The sequence below is a fragment of the Bidens hawaiensis genome, unplaced genomic scaffold (assembly GCF_021521415.1).
Source record: "Bidens hawaiensis isolate Kalapana, Puna unplaced genomic scaffold, B.hawaiensis_p1.1 tig00020514_1, whole genome shotgun sequence".
NCBI lineage: Eukaryota > Viridiplantae > Streptophyta > Magnoliopsida > Asterales > Asteraceae > Bidens > Bidens hawaiensis.
Window position 1 is genome coordinate 141,838 of NW_027493133.1, and position 14,312 is coordinate 156,149.

General features: G+C 39.3%; 1 pseudogene; it reads left to right on the forward strand.

Moving 5' to 3' along the window:
- Window positions 1-12,522: 12,522 nt before the first annotated feature.
- Window positions 12,523-14,042, forward strand: LOC143560915 (UDP-glycosyltransferase 92A1 pseudogene; annotated as a pseudogene).
- The last annotated feature ends 270 nt before the right edge of the window (window positions 14,043-14,312 follow it).

Here is a 14,312-nt window from a genome sequence, read left to right on the forward strand (position 1 = left end):
TCGTGCCCAATTTTTGTTTCTCGTTGAGTCATTGGGCATGATCTCCTTTCAGTAAATTTTTATTGTCTATCTTTTAGTTTAAAACTGTAAATATTTTTCAAATATGTCACACTTTTAGACGGAGAAAATGAGTTAACTCTAACTCTAACTCTTACTCACCAAAAAGATTTTAAATTTACTTTCAGTAAAACAAAACCAAGTCATTTGACTTAACAAAAAGATGTTAATTTTATAATTTAAAGAAAATTCAAAAAGAATTGTCCCGTTTAGAGGGAGCTCCTGCTTAGAGGGAGTCGGAAAATTAAAATTTTCAGTAAAACAAAACCAAGTCATTTGACTTAACAAAAAGATGTTAATTTTATAATTTAAAGAAAATTCAAAAAGAATTGTCCCGTTTAGAGGGAGCTCCTGCTTAGAGGGAGTCGGAAAATTAAAATTTTCAAATTTTTGAGAATTTGATCCGACTATATGGAAAATGATAGTACACTGGTTTGTAATAACTCCAGCGCGTTACAAGAAAAGAACAAAAGGCACCAAGGTTATTAATTGATGTGTAGGTAGGCTTGACAAACAAGTAAGTGTCAAGTGATATAAACTTAAATTCTTGTCGTTGCTAGTGGATATACAAGTATGAAGCGGTTGCATGATTTCGTGTAGTCATATTTATGAAGGCAAAAATATAACTACACATATCATACCCAAGCCTCTCTTTACCTGATCACAGTCGTCTTATGAAAAATCAGTGTCATTTTTAATTTTCATTGAGTCAAGAAAAAGAGTCAAATAAAGCGTCAAGAAAAGCAAGAAAAAGAAAAGGAGTCAGAAAAAGAGTCAGTTCTAGGAATTTTAACTTCTGCTTTATTTCTTCATTTATTTTTATTCAAGCCTTGGATTTTCTCTGCGCGATAATATGGTATTATCCGACCTGATTGTTAAGGCCCTGAATCTTCTGCTTTGTTTTATTTTCTTTCTTTTGTTCAAGCCTTGGACTTTCTCTGCGCGATAATATGGTATTATCCGACCTGCTTGTTATGGCCTGAACTTCTGCTTTATTTTAATCCCTCTAGATTGAGTCAAGTGTGCAGATCACAAAGTGTCATATGTATTCTGTACTGTGTACAGTAAGTCAGTCTGTTAATAAGTGTACTGTGATAAACTAAGAAAGGTTTAAGTCAAGTTGAGGTGATATGTTAACACAAAGAAGGCCTGAGATATGACGGAATCAGTAACATGTCCGATTGAGTGGGGACCACATAAGCACCGTGCCAAATTGTACCTAAATTGTAACACTTTTGGCATCAAAACACTTGTCAAGTTGAAAAGATGGACAATATCTACAGTCAATGATGAACTTGTGTCACAATAACTTCATAATGGAAACGCGGTATAGAGCTTCACAAATTAATATGATTCCATATCGCGATCATTCTTTGAAAATTAATCAAAGAAAGTACTATGTAAATTAACTTAATATTATTATTATTTTTGTCTTAATTTTTGTTTTTTTTTTAATTTTAAATTTTATTTTTTTAAAAAAATTTCTTTTATTATGTTGTGTTTTGACAAAAGAGATCGATCGTGCAAATGATAACAGTTATGGACCAACAAAAGAAAATTTTATAAACAATTTAGTGTTTGGATTCGGTGGGTAAATGTTTTTCGGGTTTGAAAATGCAAATATTGTTAAAAACCGAGGACTGAGAGTGCATTTTCGGTGAATACTCACGATGTTTTGACCTTATCGTGAGATGGGCTGACCCTATATATAAGGGAAACCTAAAATCTCTTTTACTATTCACCAAAATATTTTAACTTTTCACTCTCCTCTCTCTCTCTAATCTTCAAAGACAAACCCAGATTTTTCTTCAAATCTTTAAAGCATCCAGTCCTCAATATTACAATTATGCCGTTGAATCCAGTGTATCCACCTTCGGTATAACATCAAAACTTCATAAATCATTCATCTTCATATTTTCTGGGTTCTTATGGATTGAGACGACGGTTCAAATAAGACGTCGGATCAATTCATAATTGATCTTCATATGCAATTGGTTCATCTGTTAAAGATTAATCTGTTTTGGACTTGTAAAACTTGAGTATCATCATTATTTATTAGTGTTAGGATTATTTGTACAAAGTTTGTAGATTTAAGTTTTTGTTCATCAGTTCATAGGATAAATTGACCTAGAGATCATAAGGGCTTCAAGTTCAAACCCTCCAGAAACCCAATTCGCTTAAAGGCGATCTTAAGTAAAGTGAGAAGTGGCTAAAAGGGACTAAGTACAGGTTTTTCGCTTGAAGGGTCTTTTGCTTCGCTTGACCATGCGAAGTGAAACACTTTCTGTTTCGCTTCGCTTCACCATGCGAAGCGAAACACTTCTCTGTTTCGCTTCGCTTGACCATGCGAAGCGAAAACACTTTCTGTTTCACTTCGCTTGTCCATGCGAAGCGAAACTCTTTCTCATGCGAAAAACTCATACTTAGAAAATTTTTCAGAAATTCAAACACAATGCAACTGATCTGTTATCTCAAACACACTGTTTGAAATTATTGACTGATCTGAACTTGATCTTTGTACCTTTTGTTCCTATTAACTTGTAATTTGGCTGAAGTTAACTTATTAACTTATTATATCTAGAATGTACATAATGCTAAATCTAACTTATCTAATGTATAAATTATTAATATCCATGTAAATATCTAGTTTGTCTTGGTCTGACTTAATGATGATTCTCATGATCTTTTGTTTTTACATTTCAGGGTCATAACAACTTTTGTACTCTAGCGTTGCCTAAAGCAAAGGGTGACAAGGTTTTTACTCCTATGGTCAAGGGGCTCAAGCAATCACCCCTTTCATATGCCATCACCGCAGATCCAGCAATCTACTACAAGTGGATCTTAGATTTCTGGGCATTCGCCAAAATTGCTGATGATTCTATGTCCTTCACCACGACAGTTGCCATACAAGAATTAACTATCACAGAGGAGGATATTAGAAGGGTGCTAAAGATCGACGACCAATCTGATTACAAATATGAGAGAGGAAATAAGAAGATGTTGGAAGAATTCGTTACCCAAATGGGTATGATACGGAATGGAAAAGTTTAGAGAAGAGCCAACTGTCACCGTATTGGAGATTCCTCTTCCACATCATTACACACTGCTTCACAGATATTCGAGGCGGTTTTGACAGCATGAGCACAGATTGGGTTCGAGTCATGTACGCACTGACCAACAAAGAGAAGTTTAATTACTCACAACGTATATTCTTGTGCATGCTCGCAAATATCAAGAGTGGGGCCACATGGTTGATGTACCCAAGATTTGTGCAGTTATTATTAGATGATATGATCCCAGACATTCAACGGCCGGGAGACAAGAAGGCAAAAGACAAGAAGTCACACCCCGAGCCATTTCACGTTCACGAGATCAAGATGTCAGTATTTGGCGTGCTGTTGAGCACCAAGGGCAGAGGTCATCAATACACTGGACCACGACTTGGGCCCAAGTTTGGATTGTTTGAAGACACAGAGCCTGCTGGGGATGAGGCATCTGAAGAAGGAGAAGGTGATGCAGAACCGGTAGCTGAAGGAGGTCAAGATTCGTCCGATGAGCCGGCCGAAGATAGAACAAAGGCCAAACACGATTTGAAGAGAAAGATAGCAGAAAAGGGCAAAACAATAGAGCTTGAGGAGGAGGAGGAGGAGGAAGACCAGCCGCCCCTAAAGCGTTTGAGGAGACATGGAGACTCCCAGAAGTCAACCAAGTCTCATATCACGTCTCCCTCAAAAGACAAGCCCACAAACCAACCAAAAATTACCAAAGAAGCCCTAGATCAAGCCCTCAAATCCTTAGATGTGACCAAAATACAAATCCCTGCCCTCAAACCAACTAAAACCAGAAAGAAATCCAAAGCCAAGAAAACCAAAACCCTACTCCATGACTCACCTCACCTACAGACCAACCAATTCCAACTTTCCTACCCCAAATACCTTCCTCACCACACTCACCACCTCAACAACAACCTCACCCTGAACCTACCCAAGCCTCAACACCACCTTCACAGCCAACATCATCCATATTCACTTCCTCAGTTTTCAACTCCCCAATTCAAACTACAAGCATATGGAGCAAAACCGTCCTTACTTCACCTACCCAAACCATCACACCAACTACCAGAAAACCAACACCACTCACCACTATAGCCTCACAAATCCTCACTCAAGCCATCACCCTACCCTTGCCAACCACCTCACCACCCATAACAACCACAACCCCACCATCCACCATTATCTCTCCCAAACCGATCTCACGAGTGATGTCTGCTACACCTCCAGTATACGCTGATCCTATCCTAGATAGGATCGTCGCACTGGAGGAATCAAACGCTAAAAGGGCAGAACGAGAGATTGCCCTCCTCAAGCTTATTAAGGAGATGAAGCAAAGGGCTTTAGAGGATGAAAAGGAGAATGTGGCCCTAAAAGAAAGGATACGGGTGTTGGAAGAGCAAAAAGCAGCAAGTGATGAAGTTGCTGAAAATCAACGGTTATTGACCAATACCTTCCATACCCGCATCCAAAATCTTCAAACTTTGATGAATCATGAGGCGTCCGAGAATGCTAATCTGAGAGCCGATCACGCTAGACTTGGAGATCGATTGGGCACACTTGAAAGAAATTTACCAAGTGCTAGTGCTCTCAGAACAAGCATTAACAAGAAAATTGAAGATGCCACAAGAAGGTGGGATGTTGAGAAGGAAGCTACAAACTCATGAGTTGCTGATTTGGAAAATCAACTCGCTTCCTCCACCTCTCTTGAATTGCTCAGATCAGACATGGAAGCCATCAAAGAAAGATTAAAAGATCAAGAGCGTCTGAATGAGCTACAGCTCAAAACAAATGAAGAGATGGTGAGCAAATACGAAGCGGCCTCAGACCTGATGGGCATTCAGGAAGAAGAATTTCATGGTCTGGAGGATAGGCTTGATGCTGTTTTTAGAACTTGTAGAAGGTCTGGTGAGACTTCTCAAGTTGGTGGATCGCAACCAGCCGCAGGTCCTTCTGTGGCCATGCGAGGAGTATCGGTTGCTGTGTCAGAAGGAGAGGCGACTGTTGATCGGTTAGTACAACAGGGCGGCCAATCTAGCGGTGCTGGTGGTGGATATGATGGAGACGAAGAGGATGATGATGATGAACAAAATGACAACAACGATGACGTACATGACAGTTTTGATGATGATGATGACGATGGTGGCAACGGTGGTGGAGGAGATGGAGGAGCCGGGACGGCAGGAGGTGGAGGTGGAGCTAACACTCAATCACCTCCACAATCTCAACATGATACTCAAGACCCTGCTAACCTCGGCTCAGCCAGTAAAGTCAGAGAGGATGATTCGATACTTGACAGCTTATACAAAGATCTCATCTCTCCGACAGACAATACAGGTGTAATCGCTGACTTTATTAATGCAGGTATAAGCTTTGAGGAGTTCATAGAGGGAACTGAAAAGGAAATGGCGGTGAATGAACAAGAAGATGACATCAATTACTCGCCAAATCCAGATACTCCTCCTGCTCAAGCTTCGGAGGCTCCTGCAACAGCTCCTGTCCCTGCACCACCACCAAAGAAGAAGCGTAAGACACATATCGTCACGGACTGTGCGTCTGCCCGCGTGCTTAACTATCCATATCACGATGACTCCCTTATCGTATATGCTAGATATGATCAACGAAATAAAGTTTGGGCCATCAGACGCTACAGCGGGGATCTTATTTATCTTACTCATCACGAGCTGAAGACTCTACCTGAGCTTGATCTGAATTACTTTCAGAAAGCTTTAGGTCCTGGTGCTACTGGGAGTACGCTGGAAAGTTGGGCCCGACTTACCTGCAGCGTCAATCGAAAGTCAACTACAAAGACTTCGAGCCAAATAAGGGTCGCAGATACCGGAACCCAAGAGAAATAGACCCGGCTACCGGAGAGCCTCGCAAGATGTGGAGATACAAGGCGCCCAAAGAATGTCACGAGATCTATCATGGCGAGCCTTATCTTCCCAACACTCTCCGAGATTTCATTGTTTGGGAATTTGATAACAAAACCGGCGAGGCCGTTATTCACTTCCGTGGTATGCACGAGATCAGAGTGTTTGACGAGCATGAACTTATGGGACTCCACATTGAAGATGTGAAGAAGCTCTACAAGAAGCCGCTGGGAACCGTCGAGGATATAGGCCGTCAGAATACCGACCGGATAGTGGAAGCCTTCAACAAGTTCGTGCGTAGACTTGTTGAACTTCCACTGACCGAGGACGAATGCCTGATTTACGACACCGACGAGTTTCAATACTAAAGACTAGATGGAGATTGTTAGTCCCATTTTGTATATTTAGTCTTTTGTATTGTTTAAGTTATATGTTTGGGCCTACGGGTCATTTTGTATATTGTTGGGCCACGGTCCATTGTAAAGAAGCCCATTGGGCATTTGACATATCATACTTCTCATGTATGCTTCCCTATAAATAGGGAGCATGCCATGAGAAGCAAAGTTGTTGAAGTTTGATATACATAAGAAAACCTTTTGCAAGATCTCTATTACTTTCTCTCTCTCTAACTTCTACTATCCGTGACTGAAAATAAACTCAAGATCCGAGACCTCTTAGTTGCTTAGTGTGATTTCTGCTAGCACTAAGTTAGGTTGATCCAAAGACGTTGTTTGATCCACCCGACTTGGGACCTACACTTACGGGACACTTGTAGTTAACAAGGTATCAATGGCTACGACAATGTCCCCAAACATAAATTTTTTTAACGAATTGCTTCGCAGGTGGTATTTTAAAAGGCGTCTACTGGAAGGTAATACTAATACATCATTCTATTATAATATATATATATATATATATATATATATATATATATATATATAGGAGGGATCTTTTGAGAACCATGTTGAGTTGTAAGAAGTTAAGAACTCTATTCTAGGCCACACATTTAATTAGGTGGATTGGAATATGTGGTTGAGATTAAATCTGGCAAAAAAGTCAAAGTAGGAGAGAGAATAAAGATGTAAGTGGTTACACATGTGTAAAAAGTCGGCTCGGTGCGTAAAAAATTCTGCAATTTTTTTACGTGTATGTAACTTACATATATTACGCATGTGTAAAAAAAATTCGAAAAAAAAATCATTACACTGAGTTCTTTCGAGTTCTTAAAACTCAAAGGGGTTCTCATTTGAAAGCTCTCCAATATATATGTGTGTGTGTGTGTGTGTATTTATGTATGTATGTATGTATGTATGTATGTATATGTAGATGTATACATTCTTATACATATGGTTTTTATTAGTAGGCTAAAATACACACGTTTTGAGAAAATGGGCTCACGCTAAAGTCGCTAAGAGAAAAATTGCCACATGTGGAATGTTAGGGGGATCAACAAACATAAATTTAGAGTTCTCGATGGAGGAAATCATCGTACGATTTATTTGGAGGCGAGGACAAGCACATGTCGAAAATGGCAGTTATCTGGGTTACCATGTGGCCACATGATTTCGGTATGCAGATCATTGAAGCAACGTGATTGTTCTCAATGGCTATGGATTGGTTTATAAAAGAGGTTCATGTTGGAACTTATGCGGAGTCAACAAATCATGTTGCGGAGGAATCTATGGGAGGGTGATCATAATATTTTACTTCCACCACACATGGATAAAAGGCAAGCCGGCCGTCCGCGAGAAAACAAACGTATACGGTCCGTAGACGAGATTGAAGAACCAAAGGGTTGCTCCAAACCGGAGATAAAGGCCATAAGCGAAACAAATGTAAAGTTCCCCTTGCATCATCTCGTATTAAGCAATCGAAAACAAATCGCAACAAACACCACTCGTCGATGTCGACCCCGAAGCATTCCGTGCCTTTGTTGGAAATTGCACAACTAATCTAACACAACGAAGCTATAGTTTTAATTTAAGCGATTTTTAAAAAATATTAGTATGTCATAGGTAATTTAGAAACTTTGTATATCACGAAACCATTTTAAGTTACCATTTTCACACCCATCATTACTAAAAGAGTTACAAATATTTTACTCATTACATTTCCCAACATAACCATCATTACTAAACAGAACTAGATAAACAACGCCAAAAATAAAACTAATCCACCATGAACCGTCGAAATGACTTCCACAACTATTTAAAATATGTTGCATGATCGATCGGCTTCCCTTTAAGTAAGTAGCCAATTACCATGCAAACGTACACCGCTTCATTTCCAACAAGATTATCATGCGCCTTACATAATCATCATTGACCACAAATGCGATGCTTCTTTCTTGGTAACAAGTTTCTTTCCAAAACCTATTGTTGACCAACAACGCACCAAAGTAAACGGAAATCTTTCTCATTATCGGATGAACAGCTGTTCTATATTGTTCTCCGGTTAAGCTTTCTTTGTAAAATAGCACCATATCTTGTGTCCTCTTTCAATACAAACCGGAAACAAACAAAATCAACATGTAAAAACGAAGGGTATGGTATCATTTTACCATTAGCATAGCTAATGGCATTTTTGTTACATGAGTTTGCCAAATACTCATAGAAATGGGGTGGTAGAACCGTCCAATACATATTCAACAATCCATTGCTTTGAAGCTGTCGATGCCTCCATTTTATCATTCTTCCAACCCAACTGTGTATGTGCTAAAGTTTAATAAAACTTAATTAAAAAAATGAGGAAAATATCATCAAAATGTATTTGTTTTCGTTACCTCGGCGTACAAGTACCCCTTACACGCATAACCTAACAAGGTGCCGCAGAAACGTTTTTCAAGCTTTAAGTGTTGAAAAAAGTCAGCATAATAACAAAACGGAGAGTCACCACTATTATAAAACTCTTCGGCATTAACAAACCAATTTTCTAACATGTCATCTGGAATAGCCCATTTCCTATTTGGTTGTCGTTCTGGAACACGAATTTCTTCAACTGGCCTTCGATCCACAGAAGATGACGATTCAGGGTTGTTTTTTAGGGCGCCTCCATTCCGCAGGACCCACGCTGATGTCTTCAACGATAGCTGAGAATTGTACTTGCCCGACATTTGTTCTTATAGAAAGAATGATGATCACATGAATGAAGATAAAAGAAAGGATGAGGAGGAAGATAAACTAAAGGGAAAAGGTAGATGCATAAAAAAATTTGAAATGACGAGATTTTTAAATTTCCAATGGAGTAGAAGACAGCTGGATCCAACCGTTCAGACATTGTTTCCGTCGGAGTTGACTGTCTTTTCGTCTGACGGTTCGTCCAGCTAATCGACTGGCCAAAACCTTAAAGCGTCGGTAACGACTGAAAAAGCATGCCACGTGGCGCGTCGGGATAGGCTAAAAATTCTGTCTGATCAGAAATGGTTTCCGTCTGATCCGACCGAATAGTCTAACTATTTTGGGAATTAGTTTTGGTCTTGGGCTATAATTTGAAAAGCTTGGTCAAAAATGGCTATTTTGAGAATTTTCCCTCCAACTAACCAACAATAACCGCCAAAATGTATCTTTTGTAAGTAACCGGCATATCAAAATCGACACATGTTATATGAAGCATATAAATGAAGTGCCATGATCACTTAGTAAGGTTAATGAACTACAGGCACGTCGCAACATGCGAGGTAAAAAAATTTGTTTAAAATGAATTGGAACCTCTATATAATAATGACATGTGTTTTGAACAACTAAGGCTGCTGTCTGTCAAAGCTCCAAAGGTGCCCAGCACACTGTGTGAAGAACCTTCTTAGCCTAGGCAGGCCACCTACCAAGCCATTTTTGCAAGCTAGCTCCAAATGTAGCGACCAGGCTACGACGGTGCCTGGCAAAGTTGGTAAGTCTCTTTTGGTGCCTGGTCGTCTATGCTGAAATGGTGGCTTGCTGGTTAGGCTCCCTTGATGTTGGCATAATTAAGATAGCAAATCACATCCTCGCCAAAAAGCGGTGTTTGAATGCCTTCGAGCTCCTCGGGCCCAGGATTTTCTTACGGTCATCCCTATTGAAGGATTAGGCCAACACATGTCGGAGTTGGAGTACCGGGCTATCCTTAAGTACCGGTTAATGATCCCTATGTTTCCGATTGATGAGCCTTGCCCAGTTTGCCGCAAAGTCTGTTTGGATTCCTTTGGAGACCATGCGGTGCATTGCAAAGAATTACCCGGTTTTAAAATTATAGGCATGATTTGGTTATGGATGTTCTGTGCGATGTTCTTAAACGAGCATGGATTTCTGCAAAAAAGGAGGCCCCGGTTAACTTTCTTACAGATCCGCTCGACGGGAGGCTCACGTTACGACCGGCTGATATTTTTGTGTTTGGGTAGGCAGGGGGGAACAATTTTGTGTGGACCTTACAGGAGTGTCTCCTCTTGTCGGGCTCAGGGACCGCGGATTTGTTGTGGGTCAGGCTGCGTTGAAGGCCGAATCGGGCAAAGTTGCCAAACACGAGAAAGCCTGTTTAGAAAATCAACACGTGTTTCTCCCTTTTGCTTTTGATACATTTGGGTTTCTGGCCCCGGAGGCCATGAAATTTCTAAACAGGGTTCAGCGTGTCATTCATGGTACTTTGTCGTCTCCTACGACCCAACGCTTTATTTTTAGTAGAATTGGTTTTGCTATTCAAAAGGGGGTTGCGACGCAGTTTGTTGTCCGTTTGCTTGCCACTTTATTGTAATCGTTTTGATTTTAATAATAAATTAATTAAAAAATAATAATAATAACACATCTAAAATAATCAAAGTAGTGGAAGAATTGTGACGGATCCATGCCCACCTAATCAGTTGGGGAAAGGCGCCACTCATATCTAGTAATATATAAAGATCCAATTATAATTCATCTAATTCACATTACAAGCTCTTGTAATTCTATTTCAGGTCTCCTAGTATACCGATTGAAGCGCAGGTGCACTTCTAGACCCCTAATCCTCAAAAGGCTTAAACTGCATACAAAAATGAACCTTTGTTTCAATGGCAAATTGAATAAATTGTGTATCTCTTGAATTTTCTATGTAAATTTATATGTACGTGTTACTATTTGTTCCCTAACAATTATATAAGTGTACGATTGATTATGGTATACTATCAACTCAAAAAGTTAAGTATTCTTATATAATATTTATTGTAACTTATTTTGACCTTTACACGTTATGCATTTTTGTCTCCATAGACGTAAATATTTTTAGACCCGCCACCTAAGAGAATTATGAGTTTAAACATGCAAGAAGTATAAATACTATGAAATTCGGATAATTAATTTCAAGCATTTATTTTTTTACTAAAAGTTGAATAAAAATAGTATAATTAGTTGAAATTCATTTTTCAATTAATCAGTCTTCTCTCATTCACTTTCCCATCTTCTGCAAGATTAGAGTGACATGTTGCCGCTCTGGCTATTTTTAGACAAGTGCAGACATACACGTATGCTTGCTTTTAGGAGGTTTTTGTTTTTACCAAGATGGGTGGTAAGGAAAATGTATTTATCAGTATAGGTGATTTTAAAATATTTACCAAAGTAGGTTTTTTCATTTTCATTTTTATTAAGACCCAATTTTAATCTAATCGGCATTTACTTAGGTTTTTTCATTATTATTTTTATTAAGACCCAATTTTAATATAATCGGTATTTACTTTTTTATATATTAAGTTGTATACTGCATGTATGCCTATTATATTTATGTATGAATCTATCTATATTTCAACTTCATTTCCGTCACCATCAGTCCATCAGGCTTCCGGCCGGCCCCCAATTCCACCATCATCATCGTGCATCACTTACATTCGTCATCACTCAGTGAGATGATGTATTTCAGAATGGCGCAATACTTAAGAGAGAAAAAGTTAGAGACGATAGATATGGTGCAGGTCGAGTTACAGGATTAGATCTCGTTTTTCCGGCGATGGGTTTTACATTTTTCGACGAACAAAGAGGGGCTGTGGCGGTTTGGTGGTTGTGAAACCCGCCTCCCTGAACAGAGGGGGACGGTGGGAATTGTCTTCATCTTCGATTTTCTTATTGCCATAAAAAATGGTGGTCGGTGAGGGGCTGCAGCCGGACATGTTGGCCGGCGGTGAGGGTTATAGTAGGAGATGGTGGGGGAGAAAGAATGTACACTGGTTCTTTTATTTTAATTATTAAAATCAAATGAAAAAAAAAATCCTATCTTAGTAAATACTTTTAGAATAATCTATATTGGTAAATACTTTTTCCTCACCATCTATTTTAGTAAAAAGAAAAAATCTTTGTTTTTAGACTGTATTGATTAGAATTAACGAGTTTTAATTAAGTGTCCTATTTTGTATATTAAATCAATCTTTAGAAAATAGGAGCATGATATTATAAGAGTTCGCATGCTTAGTTGGGACAGTTAGAGGTATTAAAGAGAATATTATTGAAATGCATATTATTTTCAATAATATTCTCTTTAATAAGAGGGATGTGCCAATTTAAACTGCACAATGTGGTTTCAATCACACGACACAATCACCTTAATCCGCGATGGAAGCTCAAGCTATGAGCAATAAACACATAATCATGCTACCATTCATGGCACAAGGTCACCTTATACCCTTCTTAGAATTAGCCTACAAAATCCTTGATCACAACCCAAATCTCACCATCACCATCGCTAACAGCCCTCTCAACATCGAATGCCTCCGTTCCACCATCGCAAACCGTCCTTCTCCACCCTCAAATAATATTATTCATCTCAAGTCTCTCCCCTTCAACAGCTCCGACCATGGCCTTCCTCCGAACTCTGAAAACACAGACGCCCTATCCTCATCTCAAATAATTAAACTGATACACGCCTCCACCGCCCTCGAAGCCCCATTTCGTCAGTTCGTCTCAGACGTCATTTCGGGTGAAGGAAGTCCACGTGCATGTATTATTTCAGATGTGTTCATGGGGTGGGCTAATGAAGTTGCTAAATCTCTGGACATTTTTAATTACTCTTTCTCCACTTGTGGCGCGTATGGTACTGCCGCATATTGTTCGATTTGGTTGAATCTCCCTCATCGGAACCTAGCCAGTGGTGAAACCCACGACGAGTTTACAGTGCCGGGCTTCCCGAAGTCTTGTCGCTTTACAGTCATGCAGCTTAATCAATTTGTTCGATATGCGGACGGCAAAGACGAGTGGTCAAGAGTCTTCAAACCGCAAATCGCATTGTCTCTTCAGTCTAAGGGCTGGTTATGTAACACAGTTGAAGAGGTAGAGACACTTGGGTTGGAGGCCCTGCGAAATTTTACAAAACTACCTGTTTGGTGCATTGGTCCCCTTATCCCATCTAAAATGCTAAAAAGGAATTTTGGTTCGGATACGAGTTCAGGTGTTGTTGGTCAAAGATCTAGAAAACGACCAAGTCCCGAACCCAAAAAATGCATTGAATGGTTGGACTCACACCCAACCGCTCGGTGCTTTATATTTCATTTGGGTCTCAGAATACAATAAGTGAAAGCCAAATGATGGAATTGGCGAAAGGGTTAGCAGAGAGCAAAAAGCCTTTTATTTGGGTAATTAGGCCACCTATCGGATTCAACCCAAAAGGTGATTTTAAGCCCGAATGGTTGCCTTTGGATTTTGAGGAAAGAATTGGTAAACAAGGGTTGATGGTGTATGGCTGGGCACCTCAACTAGAGATTCTTTGTCACCGATCAACCGATATTTTTATGAGTCATTGTGGATGGAACTCTGTGATTGAGAGTTTAAGCCAAGGGGTACCATTGATTGGTTGGCCATTGGCTGCAGAGCAAGGGTATAATGCGAAGATGTTGGTGGAGGAAATGGGTGTTTGTGTGGTTTTAGCGAGATGGGTGCATAGTAGGATTACGAAAGAGGAAGTGAGCAGCGTGATCAATGTGGTGTTGGATAAAAGTGAAGGTGGAAAAGGCGAAAATATGAGAAAAAAAGCAAGTGAATTTGAGAAATTGATAAGAGCAAGTGTTGAGATTAATAAAGGTTCCTTTTACACCGAGATGAATGATTTTTTAACAACCATATTTTCTGGATTTAAATAGCCAGTTACGGAACAAGTGTGATGCAAATAAATGACCAAGATTTATTTATGCTATTTGTAGCGTAAAACTATAAGCTGCGTTATTTGGATTTTGTACCAGTTGAGTTCAGTTAAGAAAAGGTTGGCCTAATTTAACTATAATAAACTAATTGCTCTGTTTTTTACTTTTTCAATTAACCATAAAAACCCATTATAAAAAACTAATGGATTGATTAATATGATGCTAACCAACGAGATCACATATATCACATTTTCCGATGGGCAGATGGCA